This window comes from Tachypleus tridentatus, chromosome 13 (genome assembly GCF_004210375.1).
Source record: "Tachypleus tridentatus isolate NWPU-2018 chromosome 13, ASM421037v1, whole genome shotgun sequence".
Taxonomy (NCBI): Eukaryota; Metazoa; Arthropoda; class Merostomata; order Xiphosura; family Limulidae; genus Tachypleus; species Tachypleus tridentatus.
In genome coordinates, this window is record NC_134837.1 from 9,091,340 (window position 1) to 9,107,060 (window position 15,721).

Consider the following 15,721-nt stretch of genomic DNA (forward strand, 5'->3'; position numbering starts at 1 on the left):
CCATATTTAAGATATAAACTCAGGTAGAAACGTGGTAAGATTGGACTCTGATAAACTTGAAATATCTAAATAAAACGGACTCAAATAATTATGTTATAATTTTTGTTAAAGCATAAAAACCACATTGAAACTTAAAAAATCGAATATTTCTTTTCATTATACATTGTGACTATCATATTTTGGTAGAACGACTGACGAATCCCAAATTTCAACGACGAAATAGTTCCATGCTCAGTGTATGTTGCTTACCACACATATTCGTGTGTTGCATGAAATGATCCGTTGAAATGTATAAATGATAATGCGCCAAGTGTATAAATAAATATACCGGACTACAAACCGTCAAGTGTCACTTTAAACAATAAGAATGAGTTTTGTGATGATATTTTCATCTATAATCACAAGGATTATCAATATAATATAACTTTCGTCTGGTTAACCACCAATAATGTGATTCTTGCATACGGTAACAGTATAATTTATCTCTTAGAGATTAACAGTTTTAACAACCACAAGAAACAATAAGATAAAGTTATTTATTAAATCTCTGACTTCTACGTTTAATTCAGTTTCTGATTTGCTAAGAATTTGTAGGTGAAAGCGAAAGAGGTGTATATTATAAATGTTTAACCATCTATATCTGTCACAACAACGGTCGTTATGTAATTAATTAGATTGAGTTTAGCATATCATCATACAACACTTACAAGACCTAATGTATTGTTTGCTTTACTTTTCTTGAGCTCTTGTGGTGATCGTAGGTGCCTCACCAGTCTGTTTTCTGTTTGGTTTCTTCAAACTTCTACTGCGTGGCGTATTACTTATCGCGAAGCCATTGATGGGTGATTTTATACACATGGCTACAATATCACTCTCTTCTGTTCACCCACCACTGGTTTTTGACTTTGACTGGTTATTATTATACTTGTCGATTACATTCCCTTCATGGGCTTCCATGTAATGTTCTGCCAGCTTGATAATCCCGTTCATGTCTTTCGCTGCTTTCTTTTTTAGGAACAATGACATATCAGAAAGGCACATGGCCACATAGTAAGTACATCTTGCAGTGTTTGAAAACTGTCGTCATACAAAACAGTGTCAGTTCATGTTGTAAAGTATTGTCGTAGTTGTGTCACATATTGAAATACAGTGTCTCCATTGTCAGGTATGACTTTTTAGATTTTCTGCCAAAAACCTTTCTCAGTAAGTTCATAGCACTTCCGTAAGGCCACATTTAATTTTTCATAATCCATGTACCTTATGATGTCATGTCTGCATATACCTACTTGCAGGCCTTTCTCTGGGCAACTTGTGTTGGCTAACCCTGATCCTATTGTTATTCTTGGGTCCTCTATCTTTCTGTTATGTTGAGCTGGATGAATGCATTTTGTGCTCTTATTCTCTCTATTTTTACTGTCCGCTCTCTCTCACTTTATTCCTTCTAAATTTGTGCTCTTATTTTCTTTATTTCAAACTTTCCTTTCTCCTCTTTTCTTCTTTCTCTTGTTGTTGTTTAATAAATTCTGGTAGATCAGCACCTTTAAGCTGTAGTCGCTTGTGCCTTTTGATCCCTTATTATCAAATTTATTTGATATTGTTAGATAATGTGATTGTGACCTTTACAATATTTTCGATACCACTAGAGCTATACATATATAGATCTTTTAGCCGCTGTTTTTTACATCATATTCTATCACCATTTACCATTTGGCTGGCTCATCGTGACAGGTTTTTAAGACCGGATATTTTTAAATTGGTGTCTGCGACTTCTTGGCGATAAATTACAATAATAGACAAACAACAGTTACGTATTATAATTTTGTGTGTTTTGTGTTTTTCGTTTAGCAAAGCCACAACGGGCTATCTGCTGAGCCCACCGAGGGGAATCGATCGCTGATTTTAGCGTTGTAAATCCGTAAACGTACCGCTGTACCAGCGGGGGCATATTATAATTAATCCTGGACGAATCTGCAATTTATTATCTTACGTAGGTCGCGTTATATGATTTCAAATAAATTGAAATCTTAATTCAAATTTACAAGTTAACTGAATGTCAGTATGCATCATGTTTATATTTGTTAACAAGATTGATACACAGAAGTTTCTGTATTAACATAAATATATATTAACAACAAAATAATGTATAATAACAGTTATCACAAACAGTTATTACAAATTTCAGTTAAAACAACAATACTGGTATTTTACCTACACACATCGTATATTGTTAATTCTTACACTCGAATATCTGATACAAATTAATAGAATAGTTACTTGTTTTTCTAAATATATATTAAACTGAAACAAAAGTAGATATTAAAATAAATATAAAATGTTAAATCTGTTGCCCAGTACAAAACGAACTTTCATTAATATAATATATTGAAATAAGTCAAACTTATGTTCATATATTCATTACACTGGTGATTATCGCAATTGTATTCAAAGGCGGACCACTTATTTTAGAGCACAGTTTGAGAAAATAATTATTCTGCCTTCTCCGTTATTACAATACAGTTTGTGATAATTTCACTTAAAAGATTCGTATACACTCTTTATGGCGAAACTCACAGTAATTTACTCTAGCTCTATCACTAACTAAATTTTCAACTCATATTTATATCCCATTATAGGTCTAGAACTTCTTCACACAATGAAATATTATGATGCAAATATAAGAACTTCTAAACGTACATTTAGGTTCTATAACAGATCCAAGGTTTAATCTATCTTTAGTCGTATTTTCTGTAAATTGTGCTTTACTTCCTCAAATGCAAGATTTAGATTTTAACTAAAGTAATTTTTGTCTCCTTTTTTCTATCATTCTGTAAAAATAGAGAGAAGACAAAAGAACTTGTTGTTGTGCATCATATGACATTAGTGAAAAATAAGGATTAATTATTAATTAATTTGTAATATAAATAAGAGAGAATGACAGTTTGTTTTAACTCTTTTGCTATGTAGTTTGAAGAAATAATTATATCCACTGACTGGAAAATTGAGATTTTACCCCACGGTTACCAAAGAAATGTTTTCTTGATCTCCAACATGGAAGAATACCCCCTCAAAACAATTGTCAATTTTTGGTGCTGCCATCTTTGGCCTATACCGTGAAGCATGAATGTTTATTCGCATCAGGTGACTGACAACGTAGTAGCACGTGCTTTAACTCTCCATGTTTTGTAGCTGCTGATTTTATTTCCTTGTGCGTGAGTTACTAAGTTACGTCTTACATATGTAACAGTCATTTTCAGGAATTACAATATATATCCTCTTATTGGCTAATTTGGCAGCACTCGATTCTCCAACTGAAAGTCGCGGGCTCCAGTGTTTGTCTAACAAAACATGGTTACTCTTTTAGCTATTGAGATGTAATTAAGCGACGGTCATTCCCACTATACGTTATTAAACAAGAGTCGCCCAACATTGGACGGTGGGTAGTGTTGGCTTGCTGCCTTTTGTCTGTTCCTTCACTACCAAATTAGGAACAGATAAAGCTGATAACTTTCAGGTATCTTTGAGTAAAATTCAAAGTAAACCAAACCTATTAACACTAAATCACTGGTATCTCTTATCCTCCAAGAGGTTTACTCTACTTTCATTTTGTTGGACTGAATGATTACTGTAATCTACTGTAAAAAACTGTTTTTTACTAAACTCACACCAATAACAGTCACACTGACATCCACACTGACCTCTCAGAAGTCACTTTGACGCCTAAAGAAATGACGTGACTGGAAGCGGAACTATGTTCTCTATCTACCGTTCGGTATAAGTTTGACGACTTTCTGTTTACAACTTTTACTCAGGATTTAGCTTTTGTTTGTTTTTGTTTGTTTTGGAATTTCGCACAAAGCTACTCGAGAGCTATCTGTGCTAGCCGTCCCTAATTTAGCAGTGTAAGACTAGAGGGAAGGCAGCTAGTCATTACCACCCACCGCCAACTCTTGGGCTACTCTTTTACCAACGAATAGTGTGATTGAACGTCACATTATAACGCCCCCCACGGCTGGGAGGGCGAGCATGTTTGACGCGACGCGGGCACGAACCCGCGACCCTCGGATTATGAATCGCACGCCTTACGCGCTTGGCCATGCCAGGATTTAGCTAAACCATCGTTTCAAGGATAAATATCAGAATTTTGGAAAAGCTCTAAAGGTCCCGTATTCTATCCTTGCTGCAATGACCACTGACTTCGCCGTCATTTCATTAGTCTTGTTGACAGAGATTCGGTTATGAATAATCCCAACACGGAATACCCAGATATTTTCAGTTAAATAGTTTCAGTGCCTCATATTCTAGGCATAAAAGGTTTAGATACCTTGTAATAGGCTGGTTCCACAGTGTCAGAATCGTTAGTTTTTTAAATATTGTTGAAGGTAAACAACTGGTACAAAAACTGTTCAAATAGCCCCAGATGAGTTCTATATAATCACTTTATTGCTTAATAATATTTCATGTGTCCTGACAGTTTATATTGATCTAAATGTAAAGAGAATCAACTTCTTTGTTTACGTCTTCCAAATCTATCGCTTTTAGGTCTATAATGTAGATCTAATTGTTTAATGACATAACACTGGAATTGTAACGTAAGGCTACACCTGCATTTATATTCTATAGACCATATACAAGTTAAGTTTTTCTGCAATGTGCTATACAAGTATTCACAATTTTCAAGAAACAAGCACTACATATAAGCTGATAAATATACTTACAGTTTCGGACGTAATATAATATGTTGATGTGTATGTGGGTATATGTCTTATTAATGGTGGTCTAATATTTTAAGGCGACAATTTACAGCTACAGTTATATATAAGGTATTATGTGTTATAATATTTATGATGTCCTCCGGTGAGACAGCAATACGTTTTCAGCTTTACATCTCTAAAACCAGAGGTTTGATTCCCCACAATACATACAGCAGATAGCCCGATATTCATTATATTTTTCATTCTCAGAAAAAAAAAAGACTTTTAATACATTACGAATATATTTGTACTTATAATTTCTAATACAATATAATGTGTTGATGTAAATGTGGATACATGTGTTATTGTGGTCTAACGATATATTTTCATATTAGAGAACTAGTGATTCTGTTAAAAACATTAGGACTAACACAGTTGTTAAATTACTAGTAGTTCATACATTAATAAAAGTGTAAGTATTAATGCTATATTTCAAATACTAGTCTATATACATTATCATAACTGTAGGCTTGGTTGGAGTATTGTTTTATGTGGACTTGATTGTGTAACGTTAGACAGACCGAGATTCTTCCTGGTTCTGTTTAATTAATACATCGCCCATGGCTTGCATAACCCTTTTACTGACCCTGTCAGCGTCAGCTCGTTACAGTCTAAACATTCAGCGAAAAGTTTCTTTACATGTTTCTGTTGAGTAATCGTCGTTATATAATCATCAATATTTATATACTACTGATCCTATGCTTCACTGTATCGTACTTTTAAAATATCTAGCGATGTCTCTGTTAGGCCTGTATCAAAAAATGTTCAAGCCTATAGTTTGAAGTTTCTGATATTAATATTTATGATGTTACCTGGTGAGACAGTTATACTTCTACAGATTTACATCGCTGAACCCAGAGGGTTGATTCCCCTCTGTAGAGAGAGCAGATATCCCTTTATTTATTATACTTTCATTCTTTGAAAAAAAAAAAAATTAATACATTGCGAATATTTTTTTTTTGTTTTGGAACTTCGTGCAAAGCTACACGAAAGCTCCTGGGCTACTCTTTTTACCAAAGAATAATGGGATTTACGAGTCAAGTACTTTACTATTTGAAAAAAAGATTTATTTGTTTTAAATTTCGCGTAAGCTGTCCGTAATTTAACATCGTAAGACTAGAGGGAAGGTAACTAGTTATGACTACCAACCGCCAACGCGTGGGCAACTCATTCTACTAGCGTATAGGGGGACTAATCGGTACATAATAACACACCCCTCGGCTGAAGGAGTGAACACATTTGGTGAGATGGGGCTACGAACCAACGACCCCAGATTGCCTTAATAACCTAGTCATTTTAAGCCTCTTGAGAAAGCACTAAGAAATCACTGGAATGCTATACAAACAATAAAAACTGTAAACTGAATATAAACAAAAAAAATCCATATTAAATAATACCAGAAATTTCAAATTGTGAGAATTCATCTTTAGTAAATATAAGAACTTCAAATAATAAAACAAAGTGATTTTTTCACCAATAACAATAACTACAAAGTGTGAAAATACTTTAGATAAACTTCAATAACAATTATTAGTTTTTTTACCTCTAGTTTCATCCTAAAGTTCCTTAGATAACACGCTGTATTAAAAGAATTATGATGATGTAAATCAGAACGTCATGTGACAAACATGATATGAATCTGTGGTGGAACGGTGTGCATCAGTATATTTAACATTGTTTATCGTTACCGAAAATAAAAGGCTGTTAGAAAGGGTATGTAACAGCTTTTTCCAACGTAAAATATTCATAAATTCTGCACATAAATAAGTGATGAGATCAGAGAGTTGAATTACCATAACGGATGTATTTTTCGTTCTTAATTGAGAACAGATAAATAGTGATCACCTTGGGGCATTAGGACTTTCACGAGAGAGAGAGTTTGAGAAAATGTGACAACATGTACTGTAACGACGTGGTGATGCTCCAAAACCATTTTAATAGAACCTACTTAACATGTTTTAATATTTTGTCATTAGTTTGAGTACGTTATTAGTTTCTGTTAATGAATTTATTTGGTATTATTGTTGTTGTTTTTTAGCTGCGATTAGACAAATAAAAACATTTCATTACTAATATTGTTACAAGTTAAATAAATACTGATTTAAATGTAAATAAACATTAATTTAATTTTAAGTATTTTAAAAAATAGAAAAATGCATCGTAAAAACATAAGAAATTGTATCTCTGTACCACCTTTTCTTAGGTGCAACATAAAACAATACACCAAATCACACGAATATGAAAGGGTTTTCATTTCCACTCTGTCAGTTAAACAAAACACACAAAAAATAAGAACATTAAAGATGCTAACATAATTTATTGGATAATTAAAGAGATAAACAAATGAAAGAAAAAACATCTGATTAATAATATAGAAAGAAAAAAATAAAAAGATTGTTATTTCTTGGTTTATTTTTTACTAATTAGAACATGAGACATTAAAAGTTGACAAAAAATTGAGAGTTTTTTCTTTGTTTTCTTCGTGGAAGAATATCTGTGTTATTCATTCATTCTCCTACCCAGAAAATACATAAAGGGAAAAAAAAGAAACCTAATTAGTCGCCGATCCACGGTACTTTAATTTAAATGAAACAAGTAAGTATTTGCACTTTGTTTATTTAGAGCATTTTCAGTTTTACTATAGTAACCTTCAGAACATTTCTTAACCATAAAATAAACAATAATACAATTATTAGATCCGAATTATATAATTGTTTCTTACCCTCAATCTCGAAGCCAGAATAAAGTGCTCTAAACAGTTCTGTATTAAAGAATTAATAAATATTTGTTAAAAGAAATTTAAATCACTTATAGAAACAAAAACAACAATCGTGAACATTTACATTTACATTGTTATGTCAAGTGTAGACATTATTAAAAAAATGATTATATATATAAATATGTTAAATTTTAGAGAAGCAAAGCTATAAGACAGAACGAAATAAAATTAATAAAGTTTAACTTTGCATAAAAAACTGTTCCAATAAATTTTAGAGGTTAATTAGTTATATTTAGTACAAAAATAATAATAAAATATTATAACTATCCTTATTATGTGATTTATTTTGATATATTTATTACATTTCAAAGTCAATAGTTAATAATAGCAGGATTATTTTTTGTTTTGGCTTGTTTTTGGTTGTAATAAAGTGACATTTTGTTTACTTAACGTAATTCATCGTAATAATATATATATATATACATAATAAAATAAACTTACGATGTATAGAGTTGGACCAAAAATTCTCTCTGTGTGCTGTATAAAAAATGGAATTACATTTTGTCGAAACTATTCATTTTACGTTTAAAATTCATATTGATTTATATAATTCACTTGATACGGAAATACGTTTAACATATTACGGAAACCATTACACTGAGCACGAAGTTTCAACCTTACATATAAAATTCAATTAGAAACAATTTTTAATTATAAACAGAGTTAAATCATTAATTCATTCTTACATACCATAGATTATGAAATATTATTATGAACTTTTCTGTTTACACGTCTTTAATGATTTAAGTAACATAAAAATAAATTACAGCACTTACCGAATATTTCTCTATACAAATATCAAACTGAAATAAAAAAAAAAAAGGGTAACATTTGTTTTCTTTTTTAAACGGTTGCATTAAGCATCTTTATCATAAGTTTATTTATGTTAACATATACTTCTACACTATAATCAGTAACAAAAAAATCATTGTACGATCTACTTTTGCAAAATAAAATTCTGAATTACCTTTAACGCTAAATAGCCACCAATTTTCATTTGGAATAAAATGTTATAAAGGTGAATGAATTAGAGTTTAAACTAAACCAGTACGTTTTTAAAGTTAAAGTTCTATAAAAAATTCCCTGACCGATATTTGCTATCATTCACCTAGCTTTGTTAATCTAAGTTCATCGAAACTGAGTTTGTTAGTATAATTTGAGTTATATACCTTTATTTCACAAGATTAAAAATAACGTTAAACGGACAACTTGCGCCACAAGAAACGGTTTGTACTTATAAAAAACCACAAATGAAACAAACGGTACTATCGTATTATCTTTGTTGTTGTTTTATTAGCGCAAACATGCATAATGTACTATTCATCCAAAGGTACTATCATGTTTCCTCTTGAAAATTTTTTAACAGTGCTTGAAAACGACTGTGAGAAATAAACAAACAGCGTATTACTAGAACGCTTATTCAGCAAAATAAAAATTGAAATTATTTTGAAAAATATTTTTAAAACAAACTGGTAATGCTTGGGTAAATATTGTCTTGAATATATTCTGTTAATTCTTATGAAGAGATTTACCTGGTATCTGGTAGCTAAGTTGTTACAGAATTTGTTCAGAAATTCTACATTTGATAAACCCGGGGCAGACTGGTTCTGACATAGTTCTATAACGTTTCTCTGACGTATAGACAGAAATAAACAGTGTCACTAACAACAAAGGATGAGTTATTTGTTACAGTTATTAAGTTGTAAGAGATTTCTAACAAACGTAAAAAATGTTATACAATTGATATTTTGCAAGAACAAAAGAACATATATTTCTTTGATAAAATAGTTTTGAAAATAATCTATTTTCACATTTATTTACTCAAGCATGTCTGTATAAGATACTAATACAGAACTAATTGTTTTATGTTAAGGATAATTACCACTTTAGGATTGTGCTCAATAATGAATTCGGAAAATATTTAAACGAGTTTTATACATTAAGAAATTACGTATAATAATATTCAATAATACCGTATTAATACAATCTTTCTTAATACGTTCAAAAAATGTATGAGAAATAAAGAATACACTAGAATAATCACAACAGAAGCTCCCAAGTTCTGCGATAGTAACTAGAAGTACAATATTGCACAAATATCATCACTACGTGCATGAAGTAATACATATATTATCAGAACATGCATGATACAGTATAAATGTAATCTGTCACTGCTATATAAAGAACGCGCAGCTAGGGTAGCCAATGTGTAGCTTCGCTCAAAAGTCATAAGAAACCAACCTAAACAAATGTTACGCGTGTCTAACACATTTCTAATATTATGATTCTCAGTCGAAATAACATTCTTTACCACTGTGTTAAACAAATACAAATAGTAATGTAATACTTACTTCAGTCATAGACAAATTGTTCAGAAGACATTCGTAACCCTTCATTATGCCTTCTTTCGAAGCATACTGACCTGAAAGAGTGTACATTTTTAATTATACTTTTTGACAAAGTATTAGTGCTTGGCCTATTATTTTTAAACATTACCTTCTATATTTAGCCCTTTAAAATTTTTCGTGTATTAGATGAATGAATGATCATAGTATTTCAAGCACACTTTCGCCATAACTATTGCCGTTCACACCCTGACAGTTGACAGAGAGACATGGTTTAAATAGGTAGACTTCCATGTTTGAATTTTACACACCATACGTGTATTAGGGTAAATGTGTTGATTTGGCTTCTCTGGATGTACAGAAAACATTTGACGAAGTGACACGTTGAAGGCTTGTGAGGAAACGTTTCTCTAAAAAGGTGGGGGATAACTTATGGAATTGCATAAAAGAGCGGCAAGAAGGAAGAAAGCAAAGGGTTGTTATTAAAAGACTTCAGTCAAACTGGATTAATATTCCAAGTGATATATCTCAGGACTCAATCTTAGGATCATTGCTCCTTTTGATTAACATTTAAGACACAGACAAAGGACTTAAAGTTACACATGATATTAATGTGTTGAGTGTTATCGGGTGTGGAGAGGGTGTTACTGATTTATAAAAGAATTTAGGTTATTTAGTCCAATAAATCATAGATGTTTGTTTGTTTTTTCATAGCAAAGCCACAGTGGACTATCTGCTGAGCCCACCGAGGGGAATTGAACTCCTGATTGTAGCGTTGTAAATCTGGAGACATACCGCTGTACTAGCGGTGGGCAAATCATTGATGGGTTTTAATCATGATAAATGCAACATAATATATTTGAAACATTATAGTTTTAATTATAAGCATAATTTGGATGGAAATAATGTTAAAAGTGTCATGAAAGAAAAGGATTTTGGTGTAATGATTGGTAAGTATCTTAAGCCATCCAAACAATGTTATGTTCTCAGTGGGAAAGAAAATATGATATTATGTTATATCAACAGAAATGCTGAAAGAATAAAATCTAAAGAGGTTATAATTTCATTGTATAGGTCACTGGTTAGGTCACATACAGTGTGTTGTGCTCCTTACCTAAGGAAAGACATTGAAGTGTTGGACACGGATCCTTTGAGGATTACTAAAATGGTACCTGTGATGGAAAGGTCTATATATTATTACGTCAAAACTATGTTTTTATCAAAAAAGGTAATTTAGTATAACAAATAATATAAGAGATTTAGATGTTTCTTGTAACATTTCTGTTCTCTTTGTTTTGAAAGACTGGTTAAATTATTAATACAATTTCTCACAAAAATATTATTCTGTGAGAGTTTCTTCTAATGGCAGGTTCGAATCCCCGTCATACCGATCATGTTCGCCTTTGTAGCAGTTGGGCGTTATAATGTGACGAAGAATATCACTGTTATTCATTAAAATAATAGCACCAGAGTTGTCAGCGGGTAGTGACGAAAACCTTTTCTCAAGGGTATCCCTCGTGTAACTTTGAAGAAAGACCAAAAGAAACAAACAAAGTGATATGAGTATTATTGTTACATGAGTATTTTATCTTGATCTCTCATACATGCGTTTTTCATTTGTCTATATTTTCTCTGCTTCATTTTGTTCTGTTTTTTCATATTCACCTTCTGATACCCGAAATCTTACCTTGATCAACATTTTTTGTTGTTATTTTCGGTTATCTTAATTAATAACACATTATCCGAAAACACTTGTAAAGAAATTCTTTATCATAAATTGTGAAGGGCTAAATAATTACGTTTCAAACGTTCGTGACAATAGACTTACGTTAGTATTGCAATTCAAGAATCTATTTCATAAGAATTGTAGAAATAAGTCCTGAGGTTTAAAGTTTACAGTGTTAAAGCACCTGTGTGAGTATAGTAATGGAATAAGTTGGGTAAAGATAAAATATTATTCTACTCTCAGATCTATCTATTCTTTTCATATAGTTAACAAATATACTTATTTTGTATAAGTAAACGAACTGTGCTTCTTGCTCATAGATAAATCATGCAGCGTTCTCACAAGTAAATAGCAGTAATTTTAATACATTTTGAATGGTGTTTGTAACTGCATCACAGCAATAAAAATTACTTTTTTACAAACAGCTTCTGGTTGGATAACTTCAAGAAGATGGTTGTAGTGGAGGCTAACTCCAAGTGAATTCATCAAAAGTGTTTTATTACACCAATCAATTACTTAGAAGGAACTAAAAAACACAACGAATACTAACAATAGAACACTACACTGTGAATAATAGGTGGTTGTAATCTGGTCTAAATCCTAATATAATCGTTCATCACTTCTTATTAGACTAATCAATAATTTATAACTGACAGTAGAAGTATAGGTTATTAATGACAAGAATTGTAAATCGTAAACCACCATAGATATTAACAACAGAACTATGCACTGTAAAAACAATATTGATATAGCAACAGAACTATCATTCTATAAACGTGGCAGTAATTAACAAGGATTGTAAACTGTCAAAACATCGTGGATATTAATAACAGAACTGTACAGTGTGTAACCACTACAGTTTTTTTAACAGAAAGAAATTTACACCTTTAAAGTTCCGTGTATATTAACAACAAGAACTGTAAACACTAAATTTATCATTCTGTAATCATAAACTTAGCTTGAGAATTTGTACGACAACTGTCTCTTCGGAACATTTCTGGGTATCTTTTTACATATGATAAAATTTATTTTAAGTATGGTCATAAATCTATCCAATCAACATAGACTATCATTAGAAGAACACAAAGCTGATTCATACTCACTACAAAAGTAATTGAATGATCCCTGAGTTTTTCTGTGACCTACTGTAACAAATACAGCAGGCCAGAAAAATAAAAGCAGCGAGAAGAGCTTTGTTCTTCATTCTGTTAGTATTATGTTGATATTAACGACTGTCGCTTCTTTTATATTGTTGATGGAAGAAAGAAAAGGATTTCTATTCAGACTGTGTTTCAAGCACTGAGGACATTACGAAAGAACTATGTAATACGTGAGACGCATAATTATGAACGTCACGTATTTCCAGAAATGTAGATGTCTGTATTCGTGGTATTACTGTGTTGTACCTATCGTTAGCAGTGTGTGTTCATGTTTGCATGTAAATGACACCAAAAAAAATGAAAACGACCCAAAATCTTGTTATAAAAGAAACGTCTATTATTTCGTGAAAGCGATCTTTTCATGTTACATGACATTAAAATATGTTAAAAGCTGAATACAGTATCAGTAAAAGAACATTGTTAATATTTTAAATTATAACATTATTGAAGTTGCTGTTATATCAAGTATTAATTTACTTACGGCTCATGATATGCAGTTGATCATTGGCAGTTGTTATTTTCCATGGTAGTTATTATTTTCAGTTATGTCATTGTTATGTGTTATTTTACAGGTTGCCTATGCCATTCAGTTACAGTATTCAATTACTATGTTTTGATTTACATAATTGGATTTTAACAACAGTCCACTGTAGAACACTATTCTCGAGCATGTGTTTGCGCATTGTTTACAAAAGAACACAACGATTGAGTGGGCGTTTACTGGGTAAAAGTGAAGCGACATTCCCAACTAAAGTGAGTACATGAGCTGTTGTAATGAAGTGAGTACATACGTTGTTTTAAGTGGTAATGCAGGTACTTTTCATTGTGTATTACACATTGTGTAAAGTCAGTTTATTATTCCTTAACATATACTCAACTGGTACATATTCAACAGTATTCTCTGATATCCATATCGCTGAATATGTACCAGTTGAGTTTAGGTTAAGGAATAATATGATGTCATTCACAAAGAATGATAGATTAAAACTTTCTCATTTTATTGGTGTTGTTACTTAGCTGATTATACAAATAGAGAAATTGGCAAGAATGATCAATATGACGTGATTTTTGCATTTTCAAATCTGAAAGTAAATATTTTCACTTGAACGAATGATATCGAAGATTACACTGGAAAACTGAAACTGAACAGTGGTGTACGTATGAGAACTGTACTGGATATTTCACAAAATAAATAAACAGAGAACCAACCACAAGCCTTATATGTTCATACTTCTTTTAATGTATTTGTGTGGAAGCAGATAGCCTGATGTGGCTTTGCTCTAAGAAAACACACATTTGTCTGATCTTCTATAGATATCCTGTTTTATATGACTTTGTTGCTAATACGTTGCAATATATCATACGAAACATACTTACTCTTTTAGCCGTAAGGTCGTTATGAAGTGACGGTCAATTTGGTTGGCGGTAGGTGATGATAACTAGCTGCCTCTAGTATTTTACTTCTAAATTAGATTCGGTTAGCACATATAACTGTGATGTATATTTGAATGAAATATAAACTAAACCATACCAATTAACCCTATATCATTGTTCTGTGTTATCCGACTTTCATTTCGACAACGTTTGAATGATCATTAGAACAGCTCACAACTTTCTGTTTGCACATTAGCTTTTAAGCAAAAAAAAATAATTCAACACTATAAAACTCACCACTGGTATCGAAACTCCATCCTTTTTGTGACCAGACTTGAGACTGACAGCTGAGCCACAGGCGCTGTTTTTTTCATAACAAGTCCGACTGTACTATGTTTGTATGCTATCCTTGAGGTCATTATGTTTAAAAACTGTAGAAATACACCATACGGCATTTTGAAGTAGGACAGAATCAAATGAACCTGAAGTTACCTCGTCCTGTGAAGAAATTGACCCGTCCAACTTGGTACTCTCTGTGATGTCTACCCAGAGCTGTGTTTTTTTTTACTACATAAAAGCGCCATCTCTATGGAGCTTTTTAAGCCTTTCGACATTTCTGTTCTCATTGACTTCGTAATCATTAAAGTGCGGAAACTCAATGGTCAAGTGATTAAGTAATTGACATTAGTGAAGGGGTTTCCATCTATTATAACAAGAAGCAAGTAAGTACAAGTTGATTGATGACAAACCCAGAAGTCACTGTATTGGAGTGTATTGTAATAAACTTAATATCAAGCTCATAAATTGATATCGTTGTATATTTCGTATTATGTTTTAGTTTCAACGTTTCATATATTTTCTAAAGAAAGTTTTTGAATGTAGTGATGACGTCTGGAAATTCTCCAGGTATCAAGATTTGACGTAATGTTTCGGATTCTATAGAAATTTGTTCTACATGTATACTAATTTAAGGCATTATTTAACGAAAGTCAATATGTGTATCTGTCACGTCTGGATTTTTTTACAAACGTGGGATAAAACATTAAAATAATATTAGTATCATCGACTTTGTAAGAAAACAAGTGGCCAGTAAGTTAGTAGGTGAGTTAAGCACTGTACATTTTTGTACAGAGTTTGTTCCATAAAGAGACTTGTAATGATATTCACATCATATTAAAAAGACTGATAACATACACTCTACATATAACCTCAATTTTGTCTCTCCACTGAAGAAACATGTAAACGTCCGACTGACTCAGTAAGAGCAACGTTCTGCTTGAGTGCGACCTTGGATCCCAGATTTAAACTTTACTGATGTTTCACTAGAACTGTTGTCAATAAGTCAAGAAACTTCCCACAATCGCTGGTCCTGCAACCATAGAACCAAAAGAGGGATGTTCCACCCTTGGAAAAAAAAAAAAGCTATTTTATTTATTTTTTTCCTCCAAGACACTAGCCGCTTCATCTTTAAATGATATAGAAATGAACACTTACCTCGAGAGTCCTAACATTGCTAAAGAAAGCAACTTTCAAGGTGATTGGAAGATCCATCAAAAACTTTCTTACAATATCTTTATAATTTAAAC

The 15,721-nt window shown here is 31.9% G+C and overlaps 1 long non-coding RNA gene across 3 annotated transcripts in view; it reads right to left on the bottom strand.

Moving 5' to 3' along the window:
- LOC143237347 (uncharacterized) overlaps nucleotides 1-9,960 on the bottom strand; it is a 367,273-nt gene extending 357,313 nt beyond the window's left edge. Inside the window, exons 1-6 of one of the 3 annotated variants that reach the window (XR_013020025.1) lie at nucleotides 9,882-9,960; nucleotides 9,063-9,161; nucleotides 8,307-8,333; nucleotides 7,972-8,007; nucleotides 7,474-7,512; nucleotides 7,001-7,266 (exon numbers count right to left, since the gene is read on the bottom strand). This is a non-coding gene — a long non-coding RNA (uncharacterized LOC143237347). Of the gene's footprint in view, nucleotides 1-7,000; nucleotides 7,267-7,473; nucleotides 7,513-7,971; nucleotides 8,008-8,306; nucleotides 8,334-9,062; nucleotides 9,162-9,881 lie in introns of those variants that run through there. The other 2 variants (XR_013020024.1, XR_013020026.1) reach the window with 2 other exon arrangements.
- Between the last annotated feature and the right edge of the window lie 5,761 nt (nucleotides 9,961-15,721).